Consider the following 13677-nt stretch of genomic DNA (forward strand, 5'->3'; position numbering starts at 1 on the left):
AAAACAGCGATGTGCCGACAAAAATGCACAAGCTTGGCGTGCCACACTTTATAAAAAATATTATTAAGATGAGCAGTCTGACCACAAAGACGCACCGCCTATGCTTGTACTCTTCACATACTCACCGGGAAAGCTATTGTTTCCGGTTTTGAATGATAGGGAAAACCTGCTGAGAATCCAAGGCAGCCACATGGCGACTCCAGTTAATACAAGTATCCGTATTAAAGCTAATAGACATGAAAAACACAAAGCTATGAATCTCCCACACCTGATAAGAAGCGTACTTCACAGCAGTCCTAGACAATTTGAGTATTTTAAAGCAGGCTGACAGATACTTGTCAGGATTAGCGTGTAAATGCGGACAGCCCATCGCCTATTGTAGAACAATGCAGTGAGGCCGGTGGCAGCACTGTCCGGCCCTCCCCATGTCACTTACCAAGGGGGTGAGGGTGGGTGTCACTATTGGAACTTGTCTCTGTTTTGTGAGCTCACAATCCCCAAAACCAACACCAAAGCAGACCAAACAAACACATTACTTGCCCAAATGTGCAACTGCAACACTGCTAATGAGCCCGGGGGTGTTGAAAGTAGCTAGGGAAAAGCATTAGTCGAAGAAACCGATGAAGAGTTCCTTCTTCTTTGGGAATTATCAATCACATTTTCCCCGTAGATCGTTCTAATCAATATAAAGAATTTGCTAAGGCTATGGATGGGTACTTACGTTTGTGAGATGCAGGATGACGAAAAATAAATAAAACATTTATTTGCATAAAATTGTGGCTTCTGAAAGGCCTTTGTGATAAACAAGATTTTGTCTGTAGGCGCAGCGCCTGGGGGCGGGATGGGGATGAGGGGCTGTGAGCCGCATTCACCATTGTTGAATGTGTGCTGATTGATTTGGGTGAGCCGCGCATAACAAAAGAAATGCGTGGCTGCTATTCTGGAACTTGAAGCGTGCCTCGCGCTTGCAAACATATCACAAAGCGCTCTTAAAACCAAGGTACTGTAAAGAAAATATATTATGGTGTGAGCAGCGTTTATAGCGCGGCTGCAAAAAACATAACATAAGTTGAAGCGCAGCTGCACTTCTTAAAAGAATAGGCCATCACCCAAAGGAAAAAAAAAACGCGTGGCCGCGAAAGTGGTGCATTATGAAAGCTGAAAGAGATAATAGTATTCAAATTTCAAAGACACAACACATTAACATATGAGACTGCATGTTTTAAAATAACCATGCAAACTGCAATAACCGGATGGCAAATTTCGCAGCCACTTTGATGTTCTCAGTGAGCCGCCTCAGTGGTCGCGCGGCTCACTGAGAACATCAAAGCAGCCGCAAAAGTGATCACGCAGGCTGACAAATAGTGTGCGCGCCCGTCGCGCATGCACTGTACCCGATCCGCCTGCAGACTTTGGGAGCACTTTCAAAAGGACCTTTACTAAATATCTTGCATAGCATCGCTTATGCATTAGCTAGGCGGGACCTAAAAAAACAAAATGGGAAAATGCAATCAAGGAAGAAAAGGAATGAGGGAACAGAAGGAAGCAGAACAAGGAGAAGGTACAGGGAAGAAAAGAAATACAATCACGTAACATACTCATTCAACCAAGCAGGGAGAACACTCCTCCTCTTAGCAAGGTTTTTATTATCAACATTCAAATTATGTGACTCATTAACTGGTTCAACATTAACAGAAGACTCTTCCCCTCCTGTTAAAGCAGAAGCAGAAACACTGGGGGTATCATGACTGGTGGAAGATGCAGACTCCTGATTATTTTTAGCTGCTATTGCTTCTACAGGAATAAAATCTTATGAGCCTAAATGAGATTGTAAGCTACTATTACTAAAATAATCCTCCACCCAATCAAAATTGGATGAAGATGCAGATTGTTGTGAACATTGTACATCTTGGTGATTAACATCCAGAGCAACATTCTTAAGATTCCACACCTTTCCATCAGCAAGCCTAATAGAATTGCATAGGACCTCATTAATTTGCTGTGGTGTATCAAATCTACTTTCACCTTTGGAGACTTTAATAGGTTTTCTGATACGAACCTAGTCCCCCACATTAATAGGAACCTGTTTAGTACCATGATGATTGTCGTAATAGAGTTTGCTCTTCAAATGAATAGACTCTAAACTTTTTTTAACATCAACAGGAGACCATTGTTGCACAGTCCCTTCAACAAGCCAACTAGGATTAAATTACACCTAGGCGTCCTCCCTCTCATCATAATGAAGGGAGATAGCCCGGTTGAGGTTTTGGTGGTAACCCTATAGACCCAAACAGCTTTCTGTATCTCTAACTTCCAGTTCAAGTGTTTACTCATGGCCGCTTGGATCACACCCTTGATTACTCTATTGAAGCGCTCCACAGTGCCATTTCCACTAGGATTGTATAGTGACGTAGTTTTGCGTTTGACACTGTCGAAGCTCAATGTTTAACTGCAAGAATAAAAGATCAATGACAACAGTAAAATAAACAATTCGCTCTCAGCATGTTTGAGTATGCAAGATTTATTGGGAACCCAATTAGAAAGTAATCCACAATGTTATATACGTGCACACGGAGACCTCAGCAAAGCTCACTGAGTGCCCAATTGGTATGACAGTGCAGAGACATTTTATAGGTATAAGCCCTCACAGGATGGGCATCATAGCATACGTAATCTGGATCAGGCTATGACCTGCTAGACCAATCAGTGAAGTGCACATATGGTGTGATACCCTTTTAAGGCTCGAAGTGTGCCTACACCCTAACATTGTTACCCACGTGTCATCTACAAGAGCAGATTTGGGCTTTTCCCTAAAGGTGAAATCTGCGTTTCTAGTGTTTGTGGATTTTGGCACGTACTTGACCAGCTGGGGCAGGTCATGTCGACATCTTTTACTGGAGATATGATGTTTAGCAATAGCAAGCTAAAAGCTGAAAGCTGGCACGTCATTTCTCGGAAGCCTTGCGTTTGCTCTGCACGTTGCAGCTGACTGAAACTGGCTTGACACACAGAATGGAGCGTGCGACCATTCTGTGGATTTCTGCTGGTGTCTTTATTTAGTAGTACAAAGAAGACTATAGGCCTGAAAACATATGTATTTGGTATCATATAAATGTCTGCTTCGTCATCCCCAAATCTGATACTAAATCATATGTTAATCAGAAGTCATTCATCTTTGTCATCTCCTGTTCCTCATCCTCATCCTTGTGAGTGTGGTGTGGTGAACCACCTTTCCTGAATATGCAGTTGGCACAGGACCTGAAAATTGCTGCACAACAAGATGGGCATATTCTTATCAGGAGGCACAGTGTCAAAAGAGCTGCTACCACTATTATGACTGCCTCAAGTATCCATGAGCCCCAGCCTGTGAACCATTTCATCACATCTTCCCATAGACTACATGTGTGTATCCTGTCGGCCTCATCTCTTATATTCTTAATTTTTTTAATGGCTTTTATTATATTCCCACTGTTATCCGGAATAAATACACAGCATTGGCTCTGAGCCAGGGAAGATGTTGGGGGAGATGCCTCATGGAGGACGGAACAGACTCCTCCCTCCTTGGCCAGAATCATATCGAGAGCAATCCGGTTTTGAATTACGACAGCCCTCATTGAGGTGAGCTCTTCTGTTATATTTCCTAAGGCATCAGTAGTAGAGTCCGCTAGATCTTCAATCATCCTGGACAACTGGTGTATCCGTTCTGAAGTATAGATATTGCCTAGTATTGGAACCATTGCCCCAACACCTGTTAACGCGTGGTCTACCCAAGCGGCCGTTCTCTTGGCCCTCACCAGTGTCATCTTTGTTTTTTCTGCTGGCACTAATTTTGTGAAGTGGGTCGTTTTTGGGATGATGGATGCTAAGTAGCAACTTCCATACCATCCTGGGGGCAGGTAGAAGTATGCCCATGGACCATAAACAAACAAAAGGCCTTTGTAACCTACCAGACCTGGTGACGGCTCGTCACGACTCCTAACTCGAGTTAGTCTGGTTGTGTGGTTACAGCTGCTCATTCCCATGTAAATCTGGTGAACTGCCTTTATGGGTGGTATGCCTTTTATCTTGTTTATCCTGTCCTCGCAATCAAATAGGCCCTGCTCTCCTTGAGCGACCTCCTCGAAGGTACATCCAAATGAGATGCACTCCTTCCAATTGTCTTTGGACAGCAGTTCTGAAAGGGTGCATGTTCTGGTAGCTCCCTTTGGAAGAACCGGCACTCTCTTGGGTGTTACTACTTCTTCCTTGAGGATGCAGGAGGGGGCTGGAACTTCCCCTACCCTGAACCTTGGTATTTTCAAGTGGCCTGTTTCTATGTCATCCCAACCTGCCCTGCCCTTCCATTCCTTGTTTCTGGACGCCCTGTCAAATCCCTTTAGCATCTCTAAGTCTCCCTTAGTTGGCTGCATATTCATACATGGGATCCTCTTAGGTCTGGGAGGGGGGTCTGTTGTCCTTCTGCTATAGCTATAGCCCTCGCTACCGCTGGGATCAACAGTCAGTATTTCAGATGAGGGTGTACCTATCGATACTGACACAGACATGCCGTGTTGACCTTGTAACATGTCTCGCAAAAGGACACAGCCTACATATTTGGATAATGGCAGGAAGTTGTACTTTAAACTATGTGTGGTGTCGGTGGGCAGGTGTGTGCAAACATAGCAGTCAGATATATTCAAAATTGTCACATACAGTTTCAACATTTCCACATATTGGTTCCCCTCATATGTATCCCACAATCCTTCTTGGTCCCCTCTATTCACATCCACCCCCACACCAGTAATGTTCATTGTTACATTTTGTTCATAGTCTCTTGGTGTTTTTGTTGGCTCAGTTCCATCACTACCATCCCCCACCCTTCCATTGAGGTGTGGTATTTCAAGCTCATTAGAATATGTTATTATAATTGCTGTCACTATAACCGCTGGAACTGGTAACAATATTGCAAGAATCACTGCTCTCCAATTACATGTGTGTCTCTCAGTGGACTGCATGACTCTGTACAAATCTTTCCCTTCCGTATGCTATGCAATCTTCTTGTGAATAGGCCCTAAATTTATTCTTGGTCCACTCGGTCTTGTGAATAGGCCCTAAATTTATTCTTGGTCCACTTGGCGCTATGCTGGCTGGCCCTTAGAGTCAAGCATTTAACCACTGCTCTTCTCTCAGTTTTCAATGTCTCGAACAGGTCTAGGACCAGTGATTTCTGTTGCAAAAGTGGCACAATGGATGGTGTTCAAGGTTTTGAATAGCTAGAACCAGTACTCTGTATCGCAAAAATAGAACTATTGAGAATGTTAAAGCGTAGGTCTGTTAACTCTTGCTCAGGAATTTGCTCTTGGCCCGCCGGAAAGGAAATGTCATTGAAAATAAAACGTATTAGCTCACTGAGCAATAGCGGCCTCGGTACCAGGAGGGTCAGAGTTGCAGTTATGTCTTCTCCCGGGCATAAAATAGTTAATTCTATCCTGGACCGTTGTCCGCAGGCTTGTATTGACACAGATCGAAGTCTATTTGTCAGGAGCATTGCATTTAGCCAGCAGTCTGTTGATCATTAACTTCCTTGGTCATGTTTCTGTTTGCTGTGGGAGCGAAGGTGGTATCCTCTGCTGGGCTCGGCGGCTGATATCTGAATCGGTTGCTTCCTTTCTCCGTCCGTTACTTTCTTTGTGTGTGACGCATGAATCCACGAAGCTATGCAGTCACACTTCACCGCTGTGGCCGTCGTGAGGATGACTTGTCTGGGCCCCTTCCATCTCAGCTGCAAGCAATTCCTCCGTGTGTGGGCTTTGACCCAGATCCAGTCACCAGCTTTTAGGTCTTGGGCTGGTGGTGCCACTGCATCTGGAAGGGACGTCAGCACCTGGCAGTGGAGGTAACGTAAGACATGTGTTAACTCTTTACAGTAACATAGCAATAAGTCGTCCATTACTGACAGGGGGGCTGTTGACACATAGCCTGGTATTTGCATGGGTCGGCCAAATATAATCTCGTGGGGGCTTAACTTTGTTATTCTGTCTGGTGTACATCTCATTGCTAGAAGCGCTAGAGGCAGCGCGTCTACCCACGAAAGGTCAGTTGACGCACAGATCTTTGCAATTTTATTTTTCAGAATTCCATTTCTGCGCTCGACAGCCCCTGCCGCCGGCGGGTGATAGGCGCAGTGTAGCCTTTGTTTTATGGCCAATCCCTTGCACAGTCCCTTTATGACGTTGGAAATGAATGCAGGCCCATTGTCGGATGCCAGGACGGAAGGTACCCCAAATCTGGGCAATAGCTCTTTAAGTAGACACTTTGCCACGCTCTGGGCATCACAGTGTTTGGTGGGGTAGGCCTCTATCCATTTGCTAAACATACAAACGATTACCAAAACAAATCTATATGACTGGGTGGGGGGCATGTCTATATAATCAAGCTGAAGGCTTTCAAATGGTCCATGGGGGGTGGGAAGTGGCCAGGCGCAGTTGGGATACCTTTTGCAGTGTTGTACTGCGCACAGACAGCACACTGCTTGCACAGCCTTTCTGCTGTCTGGCGGAATTTCGTGTTGTACCAACACTGGGAGAATAACCTGACCATCCCATCCCGCCCCACGTGTGAGGGTCCATGGAACAACCTACTCATGGAAGGGAGCATGGTTGAAGGCAAGCATATCCTGCCATTAGGTCCTACCCATAGCCCCTCTTCAGTTTGTTTGCATCCCTGTTGCTTCCACTCCTCTCTTTCATTGTCAGCAGCCTCCCTCTGAATACGTATTGGATCAGAATGCAGTGAACCCTTACCCTCTTCTGTGTCTGTCTTGTTGCCTACTAGTTGTACCATAGCTCGCTCGCAGCCTGTAAGCGTTATTCTCTTTGCTTCTTGGTCAATGAAAGCATTGCCTCTGGAGATGGGGTCTTTTGATGAAGTGTGGGCAGCACATTTTATTATGGCCACCTTGCAAGGTAGTAGCAGTGCTTGGAGGAGGTCACAAATAAATTGTGCATGCTGTATTTGCTGGCCTGCTGATGTAAGGAACCCCCTCATTGCCCATAACTGGCCAAAATCGTGGACCACCCCAAAGGCGTACTGACTGTTCGTGTATATATTTACTTTCTTCCCTTCAGCCCATGCACATGCTCTGGTAAGTGCCACAAGTTCAGCTGCTTGTGCACTTTTTGCTGCTGTCAGTCTCCCTCCTTCCAACAATCTAGTTGCTGTGCCCACCGCATAGGATGCTTGTAGTACTCCTGTGTCATCCCTTAAACATGACCCATCTACAAATAGATCTCCTTGAGCATCTGGGAGCGGTGTGTCTTTAAGGTCTGGTCGTATCTTAGTATGCCTGTCTATGGCCAATGCACAATCATGAAAGGAATCATCTGAATCAAAATCCTCCAGCTCATGCTGCGTGGGTAGCAAGCATGCAGGGTTCAAAGTGGTACACCTCTTGATGATAATGTGTGGTGTCAGGAGTACCAACTCATACCTGGTGAGGCGTGCATTTGTGAGGTGCTGTGTCTTAGTGGATGTCAGAAGTGTGTCCACGGCGTGGGGCACATGTAGCACTAGTGTGTGTCCTAGCACTAAGTTGTCTGACTGTTCCACGGCGAGTGCTGCAGCAGCTACTGCTTTCAGACACGGTGGGAGCCCTGCAGCCACTGGGTCTAGTGTGGCAGAATAGTATGCCACGGGGCGGTAGAAAGCTCCATGTTTCTGAGCCAAGACCCCCGTTGAGCACCCCCCCTTCTCGTGGCAAAACAAATGAAAATCTTTTCCATAGTCTGGTATGCCTAATGCTGGTGCTCCTTCCAATTCTCTTTTTAGCGCATTGAAGGCTGCCTCGCATTCTGGTGACCAGGGTACAGTGTCAGGTATGCCTTTGTGTGTCAATGCCTGCAGGGGTTTTGCAATGAGAGAGAAGTTTGGTATCAAATGGCGACAGTATCCTGCAACTCCTAAGAAAGCTCTAACTTCCTTCTGAGTGCGGGGTCTGGGAAAATGTGTTATTGTCGATATTCTGTCTGGCAACAGTTTTCTTGTTCCTTCTGTTAACTCATGGCCTAAGTATTTCACAGAGGTGAGGCAAAACTGTAACTTCTTTGGGGAGACTTTGTATCCCTTTAATGCTAAGTGGCATAGGACAGCGATGGTGTCCTTTACACAAGCCTCCTTTGAAGGTGAGGCCAATAGCAAGTCGTCAATATACTGGATAAGTGTGGACCCCTCCTTTAGTACCAGGGAGTCTAAATCTGTTTTTAAGGCATGTGTGAAAATGGATGGTGACTCTGTATAGCCCTGTACCAGCTGTGTCCAACAAAATCTGAAAGGTGAAGAAGTGTTGGCTGTCAGGGTGCAAGGGGATGGTGAAGAAGGCGGAGCTAAGATCCATCACAGTGAAAGTCGTAGCCCACACAGGTATATTAGATAATATTGTCGCTGGGTTTGGGACCACTGGGAAAGATGGCAAGACTATTTTGTTCAATTCTCGGAGGTCCTGAGGGAATCTATAGACAGGGGCCCCGTTCGGGCCCTTGGATCCCTTTTTCACAGGAAGTATAGGGGTGTTACATTGACTGTATTGAATCTCTCTTAAAATTCCTTGCTTCAGAAGGTCTTTTATAACTGGAGCGATGCCTTCCTCCCCTTCTTTTGAGATCTTGTATTGTGGCACTCTTGGGAGAACTGCCCCTGATTTCAGTTTTATCTGTACCGGTGGGTAGTTCAATACCCGCCCTACGTCATTGGCACTTGTTGCCCAGACCTCCGGCGGCACACAATTGCGTAATTCTAGTGGTATTTGGAGGTCGGTGCTGGAAGGAGTGCATTTCATAAATGCTTGTATCATTAAACCGTTTACCTTGCTCTCTAAAAAGACCCCTGTTGGTGAGCAGTGTATGGTGCATTGTAATTTGCATAACAGATCTCTCCCCAGCAAATTCACGGGGCAGAACCTGCTAAGAATAAATTGGTGGTGCACTGTTATCGCGCCTACTACAAACTATAGTGGTTCAGTAAGGTATTCTGTAATAGGTTGGCCAGTCATGCCTACTGCGGTTATCGTAGTCCTAGAAAGTGGAGCTTCAGGCGTTGTTAGTGCCTTCAGCATTGATCTTTGAGCCCCTGTGTCAATTAGAAATGGAACAACCCTGCCCAATACCTCTCCCTCTACATATGGTCCGGATTGATCTACTAATATTGCTGGTGCTATTATCACGCAGTTTCCCACTTTCAGGCATCCCTATAATGGTGCTGGGGGGGGGGGGGAGTGGGGGCCAGTCATTCGTTACTGGAGTCCATCCCTCCCCCCCTGCCCATTGCTGCTGGGACTCATTTTCATGTGGCGTGTTGTCTCGGTACTCTGTGTGCCGAGTGTAGTTGGCGTGCTGGTGTCTGCCCTCTTGCCTGCTGTTCTGTTTGTACCTACTGTCCTCATTTCTTTTCTTTAATATTGGACAATCTGCTTTCCAATGATTAGGGTCCTTGCAATAGAAGCCTGCTGTTCCTTGGGGTGGCAGGGAGGTTGATCTGCGGGGTAAGGAAGGTGTCCTACCGGTCTGCTGTCTTCCTACGCCTCGCCCCCCCCCCTCTGCTCCTTTCCCTACCTCTGTTATTGCTATAAAACTGTTCCTGTGCTACCATTAACCTGACTTTTTCTTTCTTTAATTTTTCTGTCTCCATTGCCTGCGCGCTAGCCTGGAAATCTGCGCAGTATTTAGCTGCCGATAGCACTTTTTCAATTTTCTCGTTCTGCCAACAGACGAAAGAAGTTTGCAGGTGTGTCCTGATGGGTGGTGCAAGGCCTTGTACAAATGTAGTTACCAGGGCTGGCATTGCATCTCCCATCGGGTCTTTCAATCCACTGTTCTGCCTATATACTTGCAGGAGGCGGTCAAAGTATGCATTCACACTTTCATCTTTCTCCTGTTTGGTACTTGTAATTTTGCTCCAATCAACCCTATCTTCCGGTACCTTTTCCTTCAAGTGTTCCACTACTTTTTTGTATAACTCCTCTACTTCTGGGCCTGGCGTCCCTCCGTTCCCCCGCTTTGGTTCAACATCTGGCCACTCAATCGTTCTTTTACAATCTTCCCATAGATCTTTTGGGATGATGATGTCAAAGAGCGCATTGAGGTCGCGCCACAGTAGACCTCCCAATGCTATCATTCTGCTAAGCTCCTCGTACCATCTTCGGGGTTCCTCTCTTAAACGGGGGAAGTCTCTGCTGAAGGCGCTAATGTCTTGCCTTGACCATGGGACATAAACATATGCTAAATCATTTGGCGCGCTGCCAGGTGGTGGCGGTATCTCTCGTAGGGGCATGATAAGTGATGGGACCTCGGTTGTCGTGGAGTTGCCTGTTTGGTTGGCTGTGGAGATGGAGTGGGCCAGAGAGTGAGCTACGTCAATCACTGCACATGTGTGTATTAACTGCTTCCATTGTTGTAATTTATCTATAGCATATTCAAGCGTGTCCTGCAACTTAGACTCCTCCCATGTTATCAAATCTGGGTCTGTGAATCCGAACTTCCCTACCTCCCAATCATATTTTTCTGGAAGTTGGGCACGACTACCTGTGGTCGTCTGGGCGTCAGCTTGTTTTGCATATGCTAAGTGGGTCTGGGGTGCTTTGTTCATTAACTCTGCTCGTGCTAAGGACAGTGTTTTCTCTAAATACCTCCTATGCTGTGTTTGTATAAAGGAGTCCACAGTTAGTGAGCCCTCCACTAGCCGCTGTAGTAGCGCTTGACAATTTAAAGAATCACTTTTTAACATCAGTTTTGGTGAATTTGGATTTGACGCTGAAGCTCCTCCCACCATTCCTCCAAAACTGCCTCTTCTTTTGTTCTCTGGAGCTGACTCTGTTTCTGTTAAACACTGCTCTAGTGTGGAAATATTGTGTTCTGTGTGCTGGACATATGTAAATGCATCCCATATTAGCGAGTGCCATTGTTGTTTGCTGAATGAGTCATCCTGTGATTCATCCTCAAATAATTGCTGCCACGGTCTGTCTATTAGCTTAAGTATTTTAACCTGTTTTTTAACACATTGTTTGAGAATACTGTGCTTTTTCTCGTTGTAGTCTGAAGCGGCTTTGACCGCTATCCCTCTTATTAGCTTCAGCGTACCCAGGTCTTGGATAGACTCCAATTCCGGTCTCGCAACCTTATCTTTCAATGCTCTGTGTACAAAGGTTATGGCTGCCTTTCGTTCCTCGGGAGTTAGCTCAGTGTGTTCTGACTCAGGTGCCTGCAGCGGTGAATCACCACCTAGGCATCCCAAGAGAATGTCTTCTAAGACTTGATCTTCTGCCTCTTCTTCTTTAACTTGTACACATGGGAATGCGCCTATTGTATCTAATTGCTCTTTTCTCCATCTGCCCTCCAATTTTGCCTGTAATATCTGTTTTTTAATTTCCATAAGTTTGCTGTGGACTTTAGATTTAACTGCGCTTGTTGAACGCATATCGCTTAACACAGAGTCCCAATTATGGTACGCCTCCCATTCTAAACTTCTAATCTACTTTTCCTTTATATTTAACATCTGGCGCAAGTATGATAGTTTGGCCATGTCATATGTGCCATTACATGGGAATTGGAGATCCTTGTTTTTAGATGTCAGATCATGCCACTTATGTGTGTACATGATTGAGCTTAAGCCTCTTTTTATAGCTACATTAAATGCAGGTGAGTTCTTGGGTGGGGCTGGCTGAGTCATATTTAAATTCTTTTTACTATTGAGGTTTCCCATGGTTGAGTCGTGTGTAGCAGCTAGTCCTAAACGCTTTACAAATAGCTGTTCAAGTATACCAAACGGATGGGTTGCAGCGTGGACTTCAATAGAGTAACATGTGACACAATAGGTTGACAGAAATACTTCACTTATATTTCAGCCGTACAGTATTTGCAAGAGGGCAACAAGAAAGCCATACATCAATCACCCCAACAGGTCATGTATGCCAATTCACCAAAGCATTTTCACAAGGGAGAAAAGAAGCCAGATCCTAGTTTGTTTATTTGGGCCTTGACGGCCTGTGAAAACAGGTATGGTAGGAAAACAGACCCTGTCTGAGGCTGTGCCACAGGGTGCTTGCATTCAACAAATAGAGCGATAGTGGAGAATTGTTTCGTTCAGTTCAGTCAATCACATAAAACATCTAGGACAAATACGGGGATCCTACGCAGCAGCGCTGTAGAAAGAACTTTCTGTGCAGAGAATGTGTGTGGGTCTGCTGTACGTAGTCCCAAAGAAGTGAGGGGAATATTAGAAATGTTATCAAATTTTCGATTTTTAGAGAGGTGCACTTTAATCGGTCTTTCCAGCCAGTCCCTTCCAGAGGCCAGGGGGTATTGTGGGCGGGAGTACTTATTTGGCAACGTTGGTAACTGGGTGTGTGAGATGGAGGTTTTCTACCAGATCTCCTTCAGTAACGTTCTAGTATACAGTTTGAATGAATAAGCCGGCAAAGGTAACCTAGAACCTAGCCCTAGGCAAAAATACTCCACCTTCCTAGCAATATTTGGCCACTACATAGGCCAAGCACATCACAAGTACACAATAAAAAAATGCAATGAAACCTATAATGATTGAGAAAAGAAACACTGTTGTACTAGGCGTCACACCCCCCTCTTCGTGCCGAGGATATCCCCTAGGCACGAACCTAGAACCACTCTGGCCCCTAGGTGGACGTCTCCAGGGGGAGGGTGGAGGCGGAACCCAGACAGGGCAACTGGCGTTAGCCAAAGAGCCAGGAGCGCCCGGGGCGTTCCTCATAAATGCCAAAATATTAGGCCAGCTGCGCGTGGGCGATGGTGCTGGACCCAGGCCAGAGCTCATGAGAACAAATAAAATCACGATCTATCAAATACACAGTACAAACTAAATCTAGTAGCCAACCTGGCCACTCGTATCGCGATACTTAACAGGCAAAAACACTGTGTGCCAATCTGGGGAGCGAAACTGCCACGCCCTAAAACGGCGAGCTACCTGCTACCACCCACAGGGGAGCACAAACTGCCACAGCTCACAATGAGGGGCCAACTGCTACAACCCAATACCGGAGGGTTAAAGTCCCCTCCCAAGTGTACTCACCGGGCTTCGTCCGGTCTGTTAGAGCCTACCGACGTCCACTGCACCCGCTGGGAATGGTCTGGCGATGGTATCCCGCATCCCAGCTGCCGGTGACTCTCTGCGGCGGGGGTGGGGGTTGCAGACCTTCGCCCTCAATGGCTGGCCAAGGGCCCACTGACACGAAGTCACCAAAGAGTTACTGCCGGCCAGGAATCCTGCAGAAACTTGCCGTCACCAGCCAGCCAGGGAAACTCAGGGGACCAAGGCCAGACCCTATAAGATAAAAAAATGTATGTGAGAAAAGGCAGTGGACTTCAGGCAGCAGTGACAGAGGTGAACACACGCCGGTGGCACAGAACGTAAGAAAGGTCAACAGCACTGAGGGCTGGAGAAAAGGAAAAGAGAGCTAGACGGGAGCTACCTCCCGGGCCGTGTGGTGACAAAAACACACGTAAACCATCAGAGCCAGAAACAGCAGAATGAAGAAAGCGATCAGAAAAGGAACCACAAAAGACATGGAGTCTGAACAAGCCTTGTACATATCCCCAGGACACAGGCACACCTCGTCAGACATGGAGAGGCAAGAATAAGAAGAGTCAGGAGCAGAAACACAACACAAGCGTGCCG

The sequence above is a fragment of the Lissotriton vulgaris genome, chromosome 3_1 (assembly GCF_964263255.1).
Source record: "Lissotriton vulgaris chromosome 3_1, aLisVul1.2, whole genome shotgun sequence".
Classification (NCBI taxonomy): Eukaryota; Metazoa; Chordata; class Amphibia; order Caudata; family Salamandridae; genus Lissotriton; species Lissotriton vulgaris.